This window comes from Amphiura filiformis, unplaced genomic scaffold, assembly GCF_039555335.1.
Source record: "Amphiura filiformis unplaced genomic scaffold, Afil_fr2py scaffold_594, whole genome shotgun sequence".
NCBI lineage: Eukaryota > Metazoa > Echinodermata > Ophiuroidea > Amphilepidida > Amphiuridae > Amphiura > Amphiura filiformis.
Window position 1 is genome coordinate 213,383 of NW_027306058.1, and position 21,786 is coordinate 235,168.

The window sequence follows — 21,786 nt, forward strand, 5'->3', positions numbered from 1 at the left end:
CCGATCTCTTGTATCGGTATATTAACGCTTGCTTCGAAGTAATTAAGCTTTTATAAAGAACACTATATATGCTTGTAGATGGGGTTTTACGGTATGCCCTCTTGTGTTGCTCTCATTTACTACTTGAAAAAATCTATCCTTGTCTGTGTTTTCTAGACCTGTGAGGATTTTGAATGTCTCAATTAGATCTCCATGAATTCTTCTTTGCTCTAGACTGTATAGATTCAGGTCATTTTGTTGCACGTCTTTGCACTTTCTCCAGAGTGATGTCTTTCTTCACAGGTGTTGGCCCTGATCATTTATTCGTATATCCGCCATTTTGGATTTTTGCCATTTTGTGCATTTTGAAACCAAAGACGAATTTTTTCTTCATTTTTTAAAGTCCCCAAATAATCTGTATGCAATTACCTATCATGTGAGACATGTTAATGGCTTGGCTTCGTTTTAGTTTTCTTTTTCTGACAATTTTCACTTTACAGCCGCCATCTTGGATTTTGAGCTGAATTTTCATAAATTTTCAAGTTTTACCGGATTTTTAAGCCGAAGGCGATTTTTTTTCAAATTTTTAAATATAGTACACTTTTTTGAACAAGTGATCGAGCGGTCTATGTACATCAACCCCTGTGTCTTCAGCGTTGGGCTCCAAGCTTGTATGCAATATTCCAAGTGGGTTCTAATATATGTTTTGTAGAGTGTGGCAAAGCCTTCCTTTTCGATATGTTTGAACGTTCTCCTGATGACCCTTAGACTGTTCATTACCTTCTGCGATGACTTGGCGCACTGCAAGCTTGATTTGCAGTCACTCGTATATATATTATGTAGACCCCCAGATATTTTTCTTGATCAATATCTTCCAAGCTTTGGTTCAATCAATGGTTTAATCAATCTTATGATTGTTGCTTCCCATATGCATTACTTTGCATTTGCTGGCATTGCATTTAAGCAGCCATGTTTCTGACCACTATGTGACATTATATTTATTGTAAGTAAAACCTTTACTTCTCATTTATCCATTAAAAAGATGAGACGCGGGTATACAATTCATTCTTGCCAAATCCAAAATACGGCAACAACATATAAACTAATAGGAAAATTAATCCCCTTTTTACACTCCAGAATTTTGTAGGGGGAAACACTATTGAAATTACTTTAACTCCAGAAGCTTAATTTGTATTAATTGATTCACATGTGAATGGGCTTTTATGCACTTTATGACATGTGTAATTTCCTTGGAATTTTTTATCCCTTGCCTATTTTATTTCGCTCATCGCCATTGTTCTGATCAGCAGTGTTTGGCCCATCAGCTGATTACCAGTTTTATTATCAGGATTATCAGTTTCAGAATTATAAGTTTCAGAATTATCTGTTTCAAATAAGTTTGATTCCATTTGGACTCTGTACTTCTCTAGATCTACTTAAAATACACCTTTCTGCCAAGTTTCAAGTCATTTGGGCTTACAATGGCTGAGAAAAACTTGAATTACTGATAAAATTACCATTTTGAAATAAACAATAAAGTATATCTAAACAATAATGAAGTAAATAAATGTTAAATTATGATTGTAATTGCCAGGTAAATATTTTTGTTAGAAATTCTTTTACATATCGCACATTGAAAAACAATAAAATACATTAAAATTCAAATGCATGGATAAGAATAGGAAACGAACGATCAGGATTATCAGTTTCAGAATTACCAGCTTCAGAATTATCTGTTTCAAATAAGTTTGATTCCATATAAATCATTCTGCTCACTTACCTTGTTAATGTCTGCTGTTCATCAGAATGCATTGACAAATCTTCCGCTGATAAAATTAGACAGCAAGCACGTTTTTATCAGTTTTTCATTTGATCTTCCATTATTAATATGTCTGAAATTTTATATCATTTAATCTTTGATCTTTCTTTTATTGCTTGTATTTTGCTTGACACGACACACTTCTTTTCTTATATTGATGTTGTACTGGTGCACCAGTCTCTTGAGTTTTCTCTCTATATATATTTTTGGTTATTTTGGACTTTTTGGATAAACAATCATCACTGGTGTATACCTATAACAATTCTCAGCTCAAAAATGTATTTTTTTCGTCGCCGCATCCACCGTTGTCATGGTATCGGCAGCCATAGTGGATATACACTTAGTTATTTACATTTTTCAGAAAAATTAAAACAACAGTGAATCTGAAACCACCAATATTTAACTGTTTGAAGCATAATAAAGGGAAGTACAGGGCTCTTTTTCACAAAATGCTCCGTTTTTGTTTTTCAGACGTTTTAAGATCATGTTTATGCGAAAAGTTCAAAATTTGGCCATTTTGGGGGGAAAAAATCACCATATTTCAAATTTGGACTCTGTACTTCTCTAGATCTACTTAAAATACACCTTTCTGCCAAGTTTCAAGTCATTTGGGCTTACAATGGCTGAGAAAAACTTGAATTACTGATAAAATTACCATTTTGAAATAAACAAGAAAGTATATCTAAACAATAATGAAGTAAATAAATGTTAAATTATGATTGTAATTGCCAGGTAAATATTTTTATTAGTAATTCTTTTACATATCGCACATTGAAAAACAATAAAATACATTAAAATTCAAATGCATGGATAAGAATAGGAAACGAACGATCAGGATTATCAGTTTCAGAATTACCAGCTTCAGAATTATCTGTTTCAAATAAGTTTGATTCCATATAAATCATTCTGCTCACTTACCTTGTTAATGTCTGATGTTCATCAGAATGCATTGACAAATCTTCTGTTGATAAAATTAGACAGCAAGCACGTTTTTATCAGTTTTTCCTTTGATCTTCCATTATTAATATGTCTGAAATTTTATATCATTTAATCTTTGATCTTTCTTTTATTGCTTGTATTTTGCTTGACACGACACACTTCTTTTCTTACGCCATGTATGTTGATGTTGTACTGGTGCACCAGTCTCTTGAGTTTTCAATAATCAAAACAATGTCAAGAAATGGGCCAAACCATTATAGCACAATGCGCTTGCGCGGATGTCATGCGTCGTACTATTTGACTGACAGGTAAACTGTAACCATGGTAACGTTTGCCGATGTAAACTATATGGAATTCCATAGCCTACTTTATTTCCAAAATCGCTTTGTGCTCCCTGACCTCAGATTTTTGCAAATATAGAGGAATTTAAACGGTTGTTTATCATATGGATTTATTTTGGTGGGATTACTTTGTAGATTTTAAAAAATCGGTGTCCAAACAGTTTTGATCACGATTTCTCCATAGGAATCCAGTGTTTTCGATAATCATGATAAAGTGATGGGGGCTTGTAAATGAAATGATGAAAAAAACTCCAAGTGTATTGAAATTTACGAACTGAACCTGGCATTTTGTTCTTACAACGTAAATGACAACCTTCCAAGAGAGGAGTCTATACCTGTCGCTTCTATTTAGTGCTACTTTACATTTACACGTTATTTGCCCCCAAAACATTAAAATGTTGCAATTAAAATTGCAATTGCTGAATGCAGATGACCGGAATGATATTTCACCTTTCCTACTAACGGTAACTGTTCAGCTTGCTTTGACTTAATCGTGATCTTCTAGGTTCTAGGTCATTTCCCTTTTGGTGTTTTCCGGATAATATCTGTGCATCATTAAATGATTAACGCTATATTGAAATACATTGTACCTAAATTGATACTAGATAAATAAATAGATATGCGATACATATTTACCGTTCTGTGCCCGTAAGGGGGAATAGTACAAGACATTTTCGCAGTATATTGATATAAAAAGTTTAATACATGAGGTAAAACAACATCAATCAAATACCCAATAGGATCTTGCTAATATTAACTACAATAGAATTCATTCAGGTTCAACTTTGAACGTTTACCCATTCTTTAACATATGATACTGCTTGTATTTATACATGTTCGCTTTGAAAGAAAAACGTCTATTTTGATTTTTAGTATCAGACCAATAAATAGATGTTATTTGATATTAAACAATAATATTTCAAAGGTTTTAAGATTATTATTAAATGTAACAAAGTCTATTAAAAGCATTAAAAATGCTCTCTGTTATATTGTTTGTTAAGGGGGTACTACACCCATTGATTTTTTTGCATTTTGTGAAGAAATTACAACAAAAAAATTGGACAAAGTGGTATGCAAAATCTTCTCGTTTTATTGGTGGCATCGGTATCAACGTAGCTTACATGCTTTTAAAAGTAGAAGCCAAAAGGTGGTACATCACTGATGATTTAAATTCACTTTATTTTGGAAAGCTTACTATCAACGGATTTCGTTAAAATTTTGGATATGTGTTGCTAACACATTAATTAGGGAAATAAAGTTGATATGTAAAATGGGAATAAGTGGTTCCTGATTTCTTTTATGACTTCATGAACTTGGTGCTCCACAACTATCAAAAAGGAACTGGTTAAAATGCTTCTATTTTCAATGTTGAGTTATATTTTGTATTTTTAACTTGCGACATTATTTCACTGAAACTTAATTAAACCACAGGTAACAGGTTACCACAACCATACTACAGCAATGTTGAAAAAAATTGTATTTCTTGTCACCTATACCACCATATTGGGTAGTGTTCCGTAAGCTTAACTTTTATGATTTTGGTAACTATCTTATATTAATTTGTGAAATCCATCTCAACTAGGCATTCTAAATTGTACTCACCATTTACATCCCAAGGTATATTAGTATATCCACCTTGCACTTCTCGATATATATCCAGTTTAAGACAGAATATCAAAATTATGCCTCATTATGATATCACAGACTCTCACATGTGTATTCAAAATTGATGCTTAAATTTGACCTGAACCAATTGACTTATAACCTGACATACGGTGACCTAATAGCCTTTTCTTCTCCTAACAACACATTACAGTCTCAACTCAGGACTACCGATTGTTATTGTTCTGCAAGGCTCACTCAGTCATTTAATGAGGCAATACAAACGATCGAATTTGGTATTCAAATGAACAAAATTTTGAGTTACACCTTTTCAGTGTAAAATTTTTTTTCTCGGCCAAATGAAAAGCAATAATTTTCATTTTTTCAGTAAATGTCAGGAAAAACTGTAATGCTTGATACTGTATTTTTTTTCAAATCTTAGTGTTAAACTTAGGCGTGAAATTCAATCATTTAGTGTAAAACATTGAATTCTTTCATTTCGGATGTAATTTTATCCAGTTTTTTTTTTAAACTTCCAAAGAAATTCACTTTGTTTGGCAATTATGATTTTGAATTTCCAAATCATACACATACGCACAAACATCTCCAGTACATTTTATTAGTAATGTTTAAACGCCCAAAACGCATTGCGCATTATACGCATACTATTCAAAATGCGATACGTGTGCGAACACAGTACGCGTATATGACAAACAAGTGTGCTTACGCACAAACATGCGTAGTACATAATTAGCCTCTCGTTATAAAAGGTCGGCAGACCTTGCTCGTCCTTCAACATGTTTGAGGGGAGTATGCCGATTTAATTTGGTTACGTAAGGTATCCTTTCAAAGCAAACACTATGGACCACAAGAGCCTCGTCCAATGGCACAGTCCAATAACCTCAATTACATAATCATAGTGCAAAATTTGACCTCAAGTGGCAGAGTATGAGTTTTTGTACCCAAATCTTCAAAGGTCATTCAATGAATGTACACATGTATTGGGGTATAAGAACTTCCCTGATAGATGAGAATGTTGTGGATATTAATGAAATGAACTGGGAATTGTTTCATTGTAAAAGTTCTAATGTTGTCCTCGAGAGAGACAGTTATATATGCTTCGCTATGCATCTGTGTGTTAAAACAGGCTACCATTGCAAAATATTATGAAGCGAGAAAAACGTGCGTCTGGTTGTACATAACACGCGGGCAAGACAGGCAAAACAATAATGTAACATTAATGTTTCACATTCCTTCCCCTCCATATCAATGTTTAAACAAACACTTGACTAAACGTCATTTAATTTGAAGGTTACTACTTGTTTATAAAGAATGCAAATGAAGTGCTCAAACCTAAACATTTTCCTAACATCCCATTCCATCCCCCTCCCCCTTCCCCACCAATCAATGTTGGGTTCTATTAGGCTCCCGTGACCAAACAAATTGGGATTCAAAATTGCAGAGTCCGAACACGGAGGCTATTCATAAGACCCAAGTCAACATTGTTACGGGGAGGAGGGAGGAGGGGTCGAATATGGTGCGTGGTCCTCAAGTGTCCCAAGACTAGTTTCCGTACTTTGCGTTTTTTTACAATTTCCTTTCCGATGGTAATGACATTTTAAAAATAAATAAAATAAAATTGACAGTGATTCGTCGTCATCATTAACATTATCACCATCATCATCATCATTATCATCACCATCATCACCATAATCATCATCATCACTATCATTGTCAAAGGAATACATTTCTTAAATCACGTTTTTAAACTTCGAGCCTAGTTTGCCACCAAAAAAATATCAACTACCAGATAAGGCTCAAATAAAAATAAAGTGAACTATTTACAGTCCATTTAAAAACAAATTTGTTTTAGATAATGATTTGGAAATTCAAAATCATATTTCCTACACAAAGTGAATTTCTTTGAAGTTTAAAAAAAAAGTGGATTTAATTACATCCGAAATGAAAGAATTCGGTGTTGTAAGATTTTCGATTTTGATAGGCTTCAACTCTGCCCGCGAGCCTTTTTTGGGATCAACCTTTTAGCTTTTCAAAGTAATATAGCTGGCTAACGAAGGATTTTCCCCAACTTTCTAACGCACATCACTGTGAGCAATATATCATAGTCAGAATTTCCGTTTTGATTCCACCTTTTTTCACTGCCGGCTGCAAAATTGTCAAAATCAACGCGTAAAATCCAAGGCATTGTAAATCGATATCCCCGGGTGCCATATGCAGTGATATGAAGACCGGCCTGGGTACAGTGTTGCCAGAACTTCAATATAGCAAAGAAATTCCCAGGCCTAGCGGACCAATGTGTTGAAATTTGCTTCTCCTCAAAACAACTTTGCCCAGCATTTGGTAAAAAAATCAACAATCTTACATGCAATTGGGCAATATTTTAAACAAAACTTTCATTTACAAAACATAAATAGGCCCTACTACGCTGTATATTTTATAAACTGTTTGGAACACATTTCCAAATACCCGGGTCCAAATAACCTTCGTATTAACATCCCCAGACTTTCGTTACCGTATTTAAACGCCAGCTCAAAACCAATTTTTGTATAACAATACAAGGTTAAACATGGAAGTTTATAAAAAAAAAACCTATTAAATAACCTAAAGGAAAAAAAAACACATTTGTGGCAACAATGAGCCTTGCATTGAAAGTCATATTTAAAATGTGTTGAGTACCACTCCAAAGTTTCCCTATATACACCCCCATATTATTACATACCGGTATAATAATATTTATATAGCACGTTATAGCTATACATTTAAAAAGTATAGCCCTATTATGACAAATAGGCCTACATGTCAAATTAAAAACAAAGCCGAACACAAGCCTGAAGGGTGTAATGAAAATGCCAACCCGCGATGGGGGAGGGGGGGGGTCATACAAAATTCCCCTGGAGATAGGAGGGACAGAAAAATAAAATCCCTATAATAACACACTCATTTTTCTAGGTTTGGACAGTACAACGTGCGTCGCTTAATACGGACTAACCTAGGTAAACAAACAAACAGACAAAATGGTCGACATAATCATGGAAACCATATTTGCCATTGCAGGCTATCACCATGATCAAGGAAGCAAATATCCAAAATTCACTTTAATTTACCAAAGCACCCAAATGGGAGATTTGGGCTACAAAATCGCCCGTCGAGTAATCCTGCTTTCAATGCAGAAGAGACCTGGATTAGATCAATGGAATTATCGACTATTTATGCTGCTTGCTTTCGAGATAAAGTACTGAGTTAGAGATTTGAGGAGCATCACGTGAAAAAAGGTGAAATTAAAACGGAAATTCTGACAAAACAATAAAAGATAGACCCACACGATGTGCTTTACAGAGGTGGGAAATATCTTTCCTTAGCGAATTATATTAGTTTGAAACGCTATAAAATGAATTCCGAAAAAAGCTCGTGGACGGATGTAAGGCCTATAAAATTCATAAATCTTACACTAAACGACACAATTTCATACCTAATTTTAACACCAGGATTTTTAAAAAAATGTATATCCAAGCACAATGTTTTTAACTGACATTACTGAAGAAAAAAAATATTGCTTTATATTTGACCGAGAAAATTAATTTCGTAGCAAAAAGGTGTATATCTGAATTGTGCTGATTTTAACATGTATCGATCGACTTTTAGCGCGACTATGCATTTCTAAAGAATCCGTAGTCCAGCTGATTATAGTATTAAATTGACTAATGACTATGCATCCATTGTGTAAGTGTTTATTTAATTTATTCAGTGTTATATATTTTGCATGCACCACTAGATTTTCTATAGAGAGTATAACAAAGGATTTAATGTATTCTATTCATGTACCCTACTTGAACATGTTGAATAGAATAAATTATGGTTTGTTATGAAACACTCATCTGAGTTACTAGGATACAGTAAACAAAAAATATATAGGGCTAAAATGACTTACTAAAATGGTTTAAAAACACTTTGTATGTAGATATATTTTATAAGTTCAGGACATGAGGTAATGAACATATTTATGTACTTCATATATTTGCAAGAAAAAAAAGAAGAGGGGTACTGATGAAAATCAGGGTATTATTCCCCCTTAATCTTTCTCGATTTTGTTTAGAATTTGAATCGTTGTTACGTATAAGTCTTTTTGCTATAAATCTAAATTTAAAGATTTTACGGAAAGGCGAATTGCGTGCTGGGTGTGCACAATTGACGTTATTACTGCATAAGCACTCGTGCTACTCATTTTTCTGCCACAGCGAGTATAAATTCAGCTTTAAGCGTTGACAAAGGAAAGAAGCAGATAAGATTAGATAACTGTTTTATTTTCGGGCAAAGGGTTGGCGGCTGTTCCACATTTATTGTTTACAAAGAAAATTTAATTTCCGCTTTTGTGTTTTCTTTTTGAATGTATGTTTACGGTACAAGTTTCTCCTCGTGAAATAAACTGAATTAATTCTTCACAGTAAAATTGTCTTAAGGATGTCTTATGTTGTAAAATAATAATATTTTTAGACATTAATACCCGTTTAGAGCGTGTTGAATGAGATCCAAAATACAAATAAGATTTAAATTTTAATTATCTTTCATTTCAAAATACACACTACGTGCATCATCTTTAATCTCCTTCTCCTCCTCCCCCTCATCACCATTATCATCATCAACAGCAACAGCACCAGTTTCATATCATCATCAGAATCACCACAGGGAACACTCAACTTTAGAAGGGTATGTGTCAATAGACCTCTTTTCTTGAAGCTGAATATACCCGCTCACCCGTCTCCTTACTCTATAATCCCTTTTTTAGGTTTAGCTACACAATTAAACCAGAAAGTCCCATAAAATAATGCAGACATTTTTTCTGCAGAAAATTTTCTTCTTTCAAAAAATGTGTATTGTAAATTTGGCAAAAGTTAAAAAAACCCAATAATAATTATTTTTCCCCAATTTTGCCAAATTTCCTACCCGATGACCCATTTTTAAATGACCAAATAATCATGCGCGGATTAAGCATTATGCCAATTAACGAGAAAGTAACAAAAAAAATATCGCATATATCAGTGATCGTCTTCTGTTGTCTATGATTCAAAGCATTACCAGTAAATACTCGGGAGTATTGGTAAGGCCGTGTATCACAACTACTTGTTAATGCATTAACTGTCTTCCTAATATTAAGGCAACTAAATTATTCTCTCGTCAGAACATTAAGTTTAAATCATCAATTCTTTACGATGCTAAAACTATCATCATGTCAGTCTCGATTTCCTGTGGATTAAAGATGTATTGGGAGCTTTAAATGGCTACTATATGGTTATGAGCTAAAAATGACTAAACCCAAAACTGCTATATACCTCCAGCAAAACATATATTGGAAAATAACTATTTTTGTCAAGTTTTCTTGAAAAACTATACCACAACTATACCAAGAAGATTTCAATCAAATGCTTCAATTTTGACTTACGTTTCTTTTTTTATAGAGGTCCTTTTTTATACAAAGGATTCGAACTAGTCTCCCGTAAATAGACTTTCACAATAGAAGGGGGAGCAGGGGAACTGTTACCAGGTGCCAAATGAGGTCGAAATACCGATCCTCCACTGAAGCATGTACAAACGCCGAGGAAAGTGTATGTTGAACTTTCTACATGTTCTTCCTAAGGTGCTGTTACCTATGACATCCGTCGCAAAAAGGATTCTACGGCCATAAGTCGGTCAAGCAGAGCACCATATTTTGACTTCCAAACACTTTGCTGATAAGAAAACCCGACGAGACCATCACCTCTCTACCAGTATCCCTCCAGTTGATGTGGTCAAAGCGACACGCGAAGTGTTGAGACGGGTTTCGAACTGACATGAACGGACGGACTTGAACCGGGATCAGATGTGTGATTTGCTCCAAATATGCTTGGATAACACTTACTTAATCTCATGGTTACAGTATGGGTTCTTCAATTTCTCCCATCAATTGCAACCTTTATAATTATAGAAAACTTCAAACGCGTGGCTTTGTCGACGTTTGACGGTATCGGTTGATCCTAGTGGCATCGTTATGTGGATAACATTTGGGTTTTAATCAAAGCCAGTGAACTACATGGGATTTTTAATCACATAAACCAAGTTAACCCCAATATCAAGTTTACTCAGAACTTCAGAAGGTTTATCAGAGAACAAGCTTGCTTTTCTTGATTGTTTTGTTCGCATTGTGGTAGACGTCTCATTGTCAGTAATCAAATCATATATCTTGCCTGAAAACCCCGGTCTGAAAACACAGTCTAAGACACATCCTCATCCTATGAAGCCGGTCCTGAGATGCTTTCCAGAAACAAATTCGCGTCTTTACGCAAGACATAATTATACAAATTGATACAAAGTCATATTTACACGCTGACGTGTTTATTTACAATATACTGAGCTAAAAGCTTGTTAAGACACAATCTGTACAGTGCAGTTACAGTGTAATGTTTAACAAACATCACACTGTTTGTATGAGATACCATGCTTCAATTGTGATAAATCGTGCATAGGAGAAACTGCAATACTATTTGGAAGGAGATACAAAGTACACACAACTAAAAAAAGTTTTTCAAAAAGAAAGCATTCATTAGATCACAAAGCCACGCTGCCATTACAAAGGAGGATAATATATCCAAAGTAACGGAGGAAAATCACGTAATTGGATGGGAGGAGTCACAAGACTGTGATTGAGGTACATAACATCAACTCAAATTTTCGATTTAAACAAAAGAAATTTGGTTATAGCTTCCATTAGCATTACTTGGATGTTTTACGTTACAATGAATTGAAAAAAAAGTAACTTGAATTCGAACATCTACTGAAAAGTCAGAACTTGATTTGCATTTCACCTGCTCCGAAATCTGTAAAGTGAATACTTGGAAAACGTAGTCGTTCCAACACGCGATATAGTTCTTTGATTATTAACGCACCATATCAGGAGCAATCGCGATATTTAATTTCACTTCAGTGAAAATAATACGAGCTTCCCCGGATAGATTTACTAGAATGAATGTGTTCCTGCATAAAAGCTTCGAGAAGCTGAAAGTCATCACGGAAAGTATTGATCTATTTTCTAAACCAGAAGGTATACATTTTATGTTCCTACGTTATTATGTTCCCGAATTCTGTCGGTCCAACATCCGGGCTATCTCTAGTCTCGGGCCCAAACTGCATGTGGCTCACGGTTTGTTATGAACAACAGAAACCGACTGTGAAGGAGGCTACATAGCGATGTTGTTTGAGTGACATTCAATTTCGGAAAAACGACACTCGACCATGGAATTTAATTTTAAGTTTGTCAGTATATAAACGGTAAATCAAGTAAGTTTCTTCCACTCTGAAGACTTAGAAACGGTTGTTTGATTCCACTGACTATTTGCGATCGAAATTTACATAACACCAGTGACAGAAAATCATCAACAAAAATCGAATCAGGGTCTTGTTTTCACTCGAACATCATCAACCGGAAGTGACGTGACACGGACCGACAAAATAGTAATAAAAGTTCCCTGGTCTCGTTTATTACAATAGAACATAGGAAACCATAAATAGCATAATGCGCTTGCGCAGATTTCATGCTTCGTAGTATTTGACTGACAGGTGAAGTGCAACCAATTACAGTAACGAGTCGTACAGGATTGCAAATAAAAGTAAACCGTTGTAACGGTGGTATTCCATAGTATACATTATTTTCCAAAATCGCTCTGTTTTGAGCAAACAAAGAGGAATGGACACGGTGGCTCGCCACATACTTAAATGTTGCTGGGATTACTTTGAAGATTTTGTACATTCCGTGTCCAAACAGTTTTAATCACAATTTCTCCATATGAATCCGTTGAGAACCAAAGCAGCAGTGTTTTCGTTAGTGTCATGACGAGGTTTGTAGATGTAAACAGCTAGAATCATTTCACACTGCGGAGGTAACAACACCGTACGTATTCAGCCCAGCGTTGTATTCTTATCCCGTTAGGGCTAACCTTTCAGAATCCAAGATAGGAAGCTAGAACTGTCGCTTCAGTTTAGTGCTAATTTGCATTTACACGTTATTTGCCTCCAAAACATTAATTGCAATTGCTGAATGCAGATGACCGGAATGATATTTCACCTTTCCTACTAAATGTAACTGTTCAGCTTGCTTTGACTTTTTAGTGATCTTCTAGGTTCTAGGTCATTCATTTACCTTTTGGTGTTTTCCGATAATTTCTGTGCAGCATTAAATGTTTCAACGCTGTATTAAAATACATCGTACCTAATTGATGAATAAATGGATTGATATGCGATATATTTACCTCTCTGTGTCCGTAAGGGGGAAATATACACGATGTTCTCGTAGTATATTGATATAAACCTTTTTAATACTTGAGGTAAAACAACCATCTATCAAACACCCAATAGGATCTTGTTATTGACTGTAATACTAGAATTAATACATGTTCAACTTTGATCGTTTGCCCATTCTATAACATATAATACTGCTTGCAATCCATTTCCTTTTTTAAATTAATTAAAATTTAAACATGTTGAAAGAAAAAAGGACTATTTTGATCGTTTTGAGGCGAATAAATAGATACTATTTAATAATAAACAATTTAAATGCTTTCTCTTATATTTTTGTTATTCTTTTTATGCATCTTTCTTTGTTTTGTTCAGAATTTGAATCGTCGTTACGTATAAATCTTTTTGTTATAAACCTAAAATGAAGGCTATAGATCGATTTTGCGGTAAAGCCAATCGTATGCATGCTGTGTGTGCAACATTGACGTTGTTTTTGCATGAGCATTCGTGAGATCCACTTTTCTGCCACAGCAAGTATAAATTCAGCTTTAAGCGTTGACAAAGGAAAGAAGCAGATAAGAATAGATAACCGTCTTATTATCCGGGCATAGGGTTAGCGGCTGTTCCACATATACTGTTCGAAAAGAAAATTTACTTTCCGTTTTTAAATAAGATTACAAGAAGTGTTTTGTTTTTAAATGTATATTTAAGGCACAAGTTTCTCTTCGTGAAATAAATTGAAACTGAAATAAACAATTGACTTGTTATGTTGTAAAATAATATGAGCGTGTTGAATCATCCAAAAATGTAAATAAAAATTAAATTGTGCTTGTCTTGCATTAAAAATAAACAAATAACACACTGCGTGCATCGTCTTTAACCTCATTCTCCTCTTCATCATCATTATCATCAGCAGCAGCAATAGCTCCAGCTTCATATTATCACCAGCTTCACCACAAGGGAAGCACTCAACTTTAGAAGGGTATTTGCCGGTCAATAAGCCCCTTTTTCTTGAAGCCGGGTGGCCGATCAAGCACTTTTTAAACTCAAAATCCTTTCCGATGATCCCCTTTTTTAGGTTCGGCTACGCAATAACCCATAAAAAAATCTAATAAAATAATGCAGAAACTGTCAAATTTTTATTTGTTGCAAAATTTAAAACCAACGATAATCTTTGCTCCATTTTTTTTTTAATTTTCTACCCGATGGTCAGTTTTTGTTTTAAAATTGTCTGCCCAATAACCCATTTTTTAAATGTTTTACTCAATGACCCCCTTTGATTAACTTTGTAGGAAGGTCTTCCAATGTTCCTTTAAAAACCCTACTTGAATACATGAACTCTATCATTAAAATGCAGCGCTTCAAAAATGCAAGCACAGACCGCGGTTTCTGATGGAGGCAAGTCGATCATTACAGTATTAAGCGAAATTTGAACCAAAATTCAATGTATATTGGTCACATAGGATGGAGCGTGTAGAAAATTATCGCCGAGGAAACCGCATGTTGAACATGTTGAATTTAACAGAAGGAATTTACTCACGACTAATTGTCCTGACACTCACAAAGCGTGATTGATTACCAAGTTCATTCCAGCTCGAGGGCGCGCGTTATTTTCCTTTTCCAATTTTCTGTATTATTATTTTGATGATCAACTACAAGTAGCTCATTTTCTCATTTAATTGGATCTACTGGGAAGTAATCCGATGCACATTTCATCTTCTTTCGCACGCATCTTGAGGCAGTTGTATTAAGGTACAATATAGATTAGGTGTTTGAAGAAACCAACATAAGTGGAATTAAGGATTTGTGGGTTCCTTAAAGGAACACTCCGGCAATCACAACGCGTTATGCCTTCAATGAGGCACCAGAATTAAGTTTAAATCATCAATTCTTTAAGATGCTAAAACTATCATGTCAGTCTCGATTTCCTGAGGATTAAAGATGTATTTGGAGCTTTGAATCTGTTACTATATGGTTTCGAGCTAAAATTGACTGGACAAAAATACTATTATATATCTCTATCAGAAACTACATCGGAAAATTTCAATCAAATACTTGCTTTTGATAGAGGTCCTGCATGCATATTTCTATTGACTTGAAACAAAAGATTCGAACTAGTCTCCCATACAGTGGCGTAACTAGACTTTTATAATCCAGGGAGAAGTCGGGAGAAGTGATGTCACCAGTCAGAGTGAGGCCAAATGGGATTAAAATACATATCCTCTAATGAAGCATATACACACACTCAATTGATTAGGGCTAGGTTAAAGTTTAGGGTTGGGTAAGGGGAGGTGTTAAAGTTGGTGTTCGTTTTGACATTGTTACGACATAGTACGTGAACCTTCTACAGGCTGTAACAAATTATGTGCGGTACATAACGTCCTTAGCTATACCGTGGCCTTTATATCATGTATATCCTAGTGGATACCTATGTTACCCTTTAGGATCTTTAGGATACCTATAGATAAGTTGACCTCAATGTTTGTCAACAAAGGCAAGGGGCGGTATACTTAAGCGAGCTGCATACAACCACTAACACTGTTCGATAGCCTTATTGTGATGTGGCGGGAGTTTTAAAACCACGGGCCCTGAAGAAAATATGATGCACCCGCATACTGCCAGGCAAAAACCAATGGAAATTGTGATGTTGTGTGCGCATACTGCCAGGCAATGACGTCAGAAGTCAACTCATCTATAAGTTATCCTTTACATACAATCGTATCTTACCAATGCTATCTAGCACTTTAATAATCATGCATTCAACAATAGAAAATAATAAAATCGTGTTATTGCTGTAAACGTAATATAAAAAAAGCGCAGTGATTTATAGTGCGCTACGCACAGGCACAACGCCTAGACGTTGATCCACAAGCCTCAGCTCACTTTACACTTAGTCGCTGACCACTATGGCCCCACATCATTCCACGAACCAAATCAGGGACTTTGCTGCTGCAAGAGCGCACACCCTAGACATTCCACAAATAACCATCGCAACCAGGATCAGCTCCCCGAGTTTCGTACGGGTTTCAACGAGACAAATAAGCAGTGAGTTCCTTGTCCAGGGGAATTTCAAGCTAACTCAATTTTCCACGTGAGCGTACTAGGCACCGCCAGGGTTCGAACCCGCAACCTCTCGCACCACAGTCGAACGCCTTATCGATTAAGAAACGTCCTCATCATGGAAACCGGTTATAAGACACGTCCTCATCATGGAAACCGGTTTTGAGACGCTTTCCAGACACAAAGTCGCATCTTTACGCAAGACAATTGACCTTTGCGGTAAATCCCATAATTACTTGCCTTAGACCCCCATATGTCGTCATTCACGTCGTAAACAATTTTCTATCGTTGCAGACGGGTCGGTGACATAATCTATTGGCAAAACACCGTAGCTGAAAGCTTGCCGACCCATACATTTTACAGTGTAGTCACAGTGTGATGTTATTGCATACATTTGCTTAACAAGGACGGATCCATGTGGCTGAGGGTTTTCCCCCTATTTGCCAAATAGAGCCGACCGAATATCATGAAAGTTTTCATGAACAGCTCTCACTTTCAAAACTTGGATCCGGCCTGGAAATTGCTTCCATTGGATGTAAAAGTGAATTTTTTAAGTTACTTGAATGCGAACACCCACTAAATAAAAGTAAAATTTGTATTTCACATGCCCCAAAATCTGTACAGCGAATACTACTAAAACATAGTCGTACCAACGCACGATATAGTTCTTTAATTATTAACACACCATATCAGGTGCAATCGCGATATTGAATTTCACTCCAGTGTGAATAATACGAGCTTTCCCGCATAGATTTATTAGAATGAATGTGTTCCTGCATAAAAGTTATGAGAAGCTGGAAGTCATTACTGAAAGTATCGAACTATATCACAAGAAGAAATACATTATATGTTCTTACGTGTATGTTGCTCAGATCTTCTAATAGCTTAGGAAGTCTTCCTGCATATAAAATTATAGCATTATACTTCCATGACTACAGGACATTATGGTAATGGCAGGTTGCAATTCGGTTTTCCTGACTGTCATCACGTAACATCTACCCGGCAGAAATTCTATCAAAATGATTTACCGTAGTTTTCTTTTTGGCCCGAACAAATTCATGGGCATAGAGTGTAATACACTCAAAAAGCAAAAATAATGGTAATTGCAGGAAACAACTTTATATACATTCTAAAATACATTTCATGAAATGGCCACCTCCTCTTCAGAACGTTGGACCATGTAATGATATCAGGACAATGTGCTTTGCCGCTCTTGACCGTATCCGGTACCATACTATACTGCGATCAAAAGATATCCGTACACTTAAAATAGCAAAGCAATTTTTTAAAGAGACTAATCATAAATTACCAAAGAAAGTTAATAAATGAATAATTTGTTCAGCCTTCTCTCGAAACACGCCAATTGTAAGCACAGTGGGTTATGTTGATCTGTCACTGTGTAATGATCCCATTGATTACATTGCCTGTTGGAATTGCCCTAAGGAGGAAAAACTTGTCACTTTTCAAAAGCAAATTGGGTAAATACGCATCATGCCGAATGAGGTTCGCCATTTATTTATCACTTCATATTTAAGCTATTGCCTTTGTTTTTAAAAAGTGTACGGGTACCTTTTGCGCGAAGTTTAGAATGCTCGTGCACATTTTGATCAAAGTTCGCACACTGATGTCTGGTACATTGCTGAAAGTTAATTTCCAGATGTAAATGCATTCTGCCTTTGACTCCTTGTGACACTGTCTAAAGGTAATGACTTTTTCGGTTAAAAATCTTTGGATCCCAATGGAAAGAAGAACTGACGTCATTACCAATACCTTTGTCTGTACCCATTATCAGAAACATAAAACTTTCGGTTTTCATTTCAGTTTGTGCGACCACAGAATCTATTGGTTTGAAGTTACCTTGTTCAAAGTATACAAAAGAAGTCAATTTTCCGCCCTTTTTTCCTTAATACTTCTTTTTGCCGTACCTTCTTTATTCTGCCGCCCTTTCCTTTTTGCGGCCCCTGCTGTTACCCTGGGGGCTCGCGCCCGAAGCTCTCTCAATATACTTCTAGGCATGGGCGTTAATCCTTTTTTTTTGTTCTTTTCAGCCACTTTTTAACAATTTTGGTCAATTGTCCCTCTCACATTTCAAGCCGAATAGGCGCTAATGCTTCTATGCCTCGGGGCTGTAGAACTCTGGTGTCATGCTTTCGGTAATCATACGGTGATATGAAAGTAGGCCACCTACGACAGACTACGTTAAAAGTATCTCGGAAGTAAGACTAATTCAGATTTGATAGATATACTGTGTCCTCCCAGCACAAAAGGGTAATTATTCCAGACCACTTTTTGGTTTCTGAACAATAGAGAAACTAAAACCCAGAACGGGACGATAATAAGGACGACAGAAAAGGAGTTGGAGAGATAAGCAACACCAATATATGTAAGAACAAAAGACAGAACTAGAAACAGATGGAAAATCTTGAGAAGGGCTTCACACAGCAGTTAGTGGAATAACTTGATATGGTGAGGTAAGGTGAAATGACAACTTTAGGTCAATGACCTATGATACAAAAAATCTTTGTGGGCAAAAGTGATGTTGCGATCTTCAAAATATGGTGACTTAGTCATGGATCGATTTTGAAAGGGACAACTTACTAAATATTCTAATTTATGCCATTGCCTCATCATTTGTTGGAGAAAAGATGACAGATCGAGAGGGTTCTATTCCACAACCATTGGTACCTACCACGTCATGTTTTATTGGAGTATGGGGACATGTTAAATTAGGATGACTCTGTCATGCCTTTGACATAAGGATGAGTTTGGCATACCCTGATATCAACCTTTATAACTAATGTTGTATATATTACGATGCAATCTGTTACTCGTTGACACCCCCTTGAGGCAATGCAATTTTATTACCTGTTGCTCGCATTTCCTTTTAATTTACTTTACGTTGTCATCATACAAATTCATGCATTCATGTAACTAATTTGGCTTGTTGACAAGGACAGTATCTTCTTGATACCATCTTGCCCATGTATTGCTGATGCCTAGGGACGTGTCTGGTTATGGATGTGACGCGACGTGAGTTAGGGTTTGTGGTGCCCAATAGGGTGTGTGGGGGTGGGGGAATATGAGGTGTGATTTTTACTGGGGTTGGGTGGTTAGGTTTATGTTTTTGTGAGTTTGAGTTTGAGTTTGAGTCGGGGATTGTAACTATGTTTGTGAAACCAATGAGTGAGTATTAAATTTTATTCATTTTAGTCAATTGTACAAAGTCACTGATGAGTTTGAGCGTGTGCCCCTTGCTCACCCTCTCACATATCAATTTGTAAGCGCTCTTTAGGAAAGTCATAGTTCATTGAGTTTACAACCGTATGACAAAACAGGCGAAATGGTAACTTTTTGCACAATATTTGCAATTTATAGAGAAATGGCAATTGTTCATTCTAATGACGCTAGTATATAAGTGTGCTTTTTCATTTAATGACATAAAATTTGAAAAATATTGCGAGGAACACTTGCGGTTTTGACTTTTAAATCCTACATTGAATTGCGTTATCTGTTGATCTAAGGACGAAAAGTGTTTTTAGGGGGAAGTGTTAGCTTTCGTTTGATGTAAAAAAAATTCTGATTGGATGAAGGGAACACTTGAGGCTTCGACAAAAACCAATCACAGAGGATCAATTTCCAGCTAGAAGCTCCACAGCTCTTACGATACTATGCAATCAACCGTGTAGTGTAATCAAAGACTGTGTGGATACAATTCACTGCTTGTTTGAGAGGTGTATCGAGGTGGGAACTGTGCGTAGATGGTTTATAAGAGAATCGTTTTTGCAAAGAAACATTTCCATATGCGTCCTTACTTAGATTAATGTGGTCTTGAAAGTTAATGGCTGATATTATATTCATATATTTATATACATATCACATTATAAGATGAAATCATACTGAATTATCAAAACAGCCCTGGCTTGCTCACGCAGTATAAGTTACTGCGTTCTTGACTTTTAGTATTTGACAATATAATTCGTATATTTCTATGAATGTCACGTACATGGCATGAAAATATACTCAAATAACCGGAACAAATTGACATTGGCCGAAAAACACAGTTGTCTTACCCAATTTATCAATCACTATATCGAGCGCTTCTGTGTGAGCTGAATAAGATTTCTTCATATATTTCCTTCCTTCGTGTCTTGCGTAAATACATTATTTGAAAACGAGAATCTTTACGTACAAACTTTACAAGACCTAAAGAGAATTTAAACATCCATATGGAAGAAGTGGATTCAAATTGCATTACTTACTCCAATTGCGAAATATTTAGCAGAATTGAATTTCATGAGAAAACATTCATATGAAATCGGAAATCAAACGAGACAGTAAATTCTGTACATTGTATTAACCCCATTTACGCATTGACATGAAACAAAATACCTATAACATTTTCAGAAGGCATTGGTAATATTATTCTCTGCAAACATTGGTTGTCTCAGGGTAAAAATCCACGAATATGGTGAAAGAGGTCCACAAATAGAACGAAAAATTAACAAAGGGGTCCCTTTCCATTTTTATATTAAATGTCAAAATAACTCATATTTAGGGTTGAAGTCTGTCCTTTGCATTCATGGCGTATTTTAGGGAAAGGTCCACATTTTGGAAATACCACATCAGCAGCCACCTCATGCATGCAACACATCCTCTCATAATTAAAATTCATGATCATAGTTTATACGTCAAACAAACATGAGTCGCTGTATTATCTTCACTTGCTTCAAACTTGTGAGAGAACTATGTTATCGCGTAACACGACAATTAATTAACCAATCTAAAGTATAAACTTCAGAAGTGTTTAGAAATATAAAAAAATTGCATTTAAATATCACATGTTTTAATAGGAATGAAACACTCAAATATCAGATTTGTTTAGCAATTTGTTTAGATTGGCATTGAATGTTTAATACCTTTACATGCATCTTGCAGTGTATGCTTCCGTTAATTTTAGATTTGGAAATAATATTGTCTTTACTGTACCATGTTTACCGAGAAACACTTTCATCACCCCCACAGTGTATACCTATCTAGGGGACAGGTGTAAGGTAAGAGTGCACATGCTTAAAGCGTACTAAATGTTCGTTTTAAGGTAAGAAGCCATTTACATACAAAATACACACACACACCAACACACACCCACACACCCCCACACCCACAAAACTAGTAGCTCTTGGGGCGTAGACATGGGGTGCAGATGGTACACCACTGGATGAGATATATCCAGTGCCGTATGCTTAATACATACAGAACCAGCCTATTTATAATTGAAGACCGAATTAAAAAGATTAGCTTGCGTATGACGCTCTGTCAACCAGACAAAAAATGCCATACTGCGCAGTATTGGTTGCTGACCTGCGCATTATGGCATTTTTGGTCTGGTTGACAGAACGTCAGGCGCAAACCAGTCTTTTTAAATCGATCTTCAATTATTGAGCCGGGATTTTTATGGATATATCGCTGCGCTCCTTGTTCTTGGCACGCCGCTGTGGTCTGCATCTTAAATGTTTCTATTTTCTTCACGTTTGAATGCGAAATATTAAGGCCCGGTCACACTATGACGAATAGGGGAGAACGGCAAGCGACGTTAAGCTGTGAATTGCAATTTTGAATTTACCGTCACTCATCGTGTGTTGCCGTTAGTTGTCGCTGACGAATCCGTTAGCGACCGCAGACGGCCGAAATTATTCGTCGCGTTCGTCGGCAAATTTTCAACATGTTGAAAATTTAGTGACGGCAAAAGAATTAGTTGTGATTCCG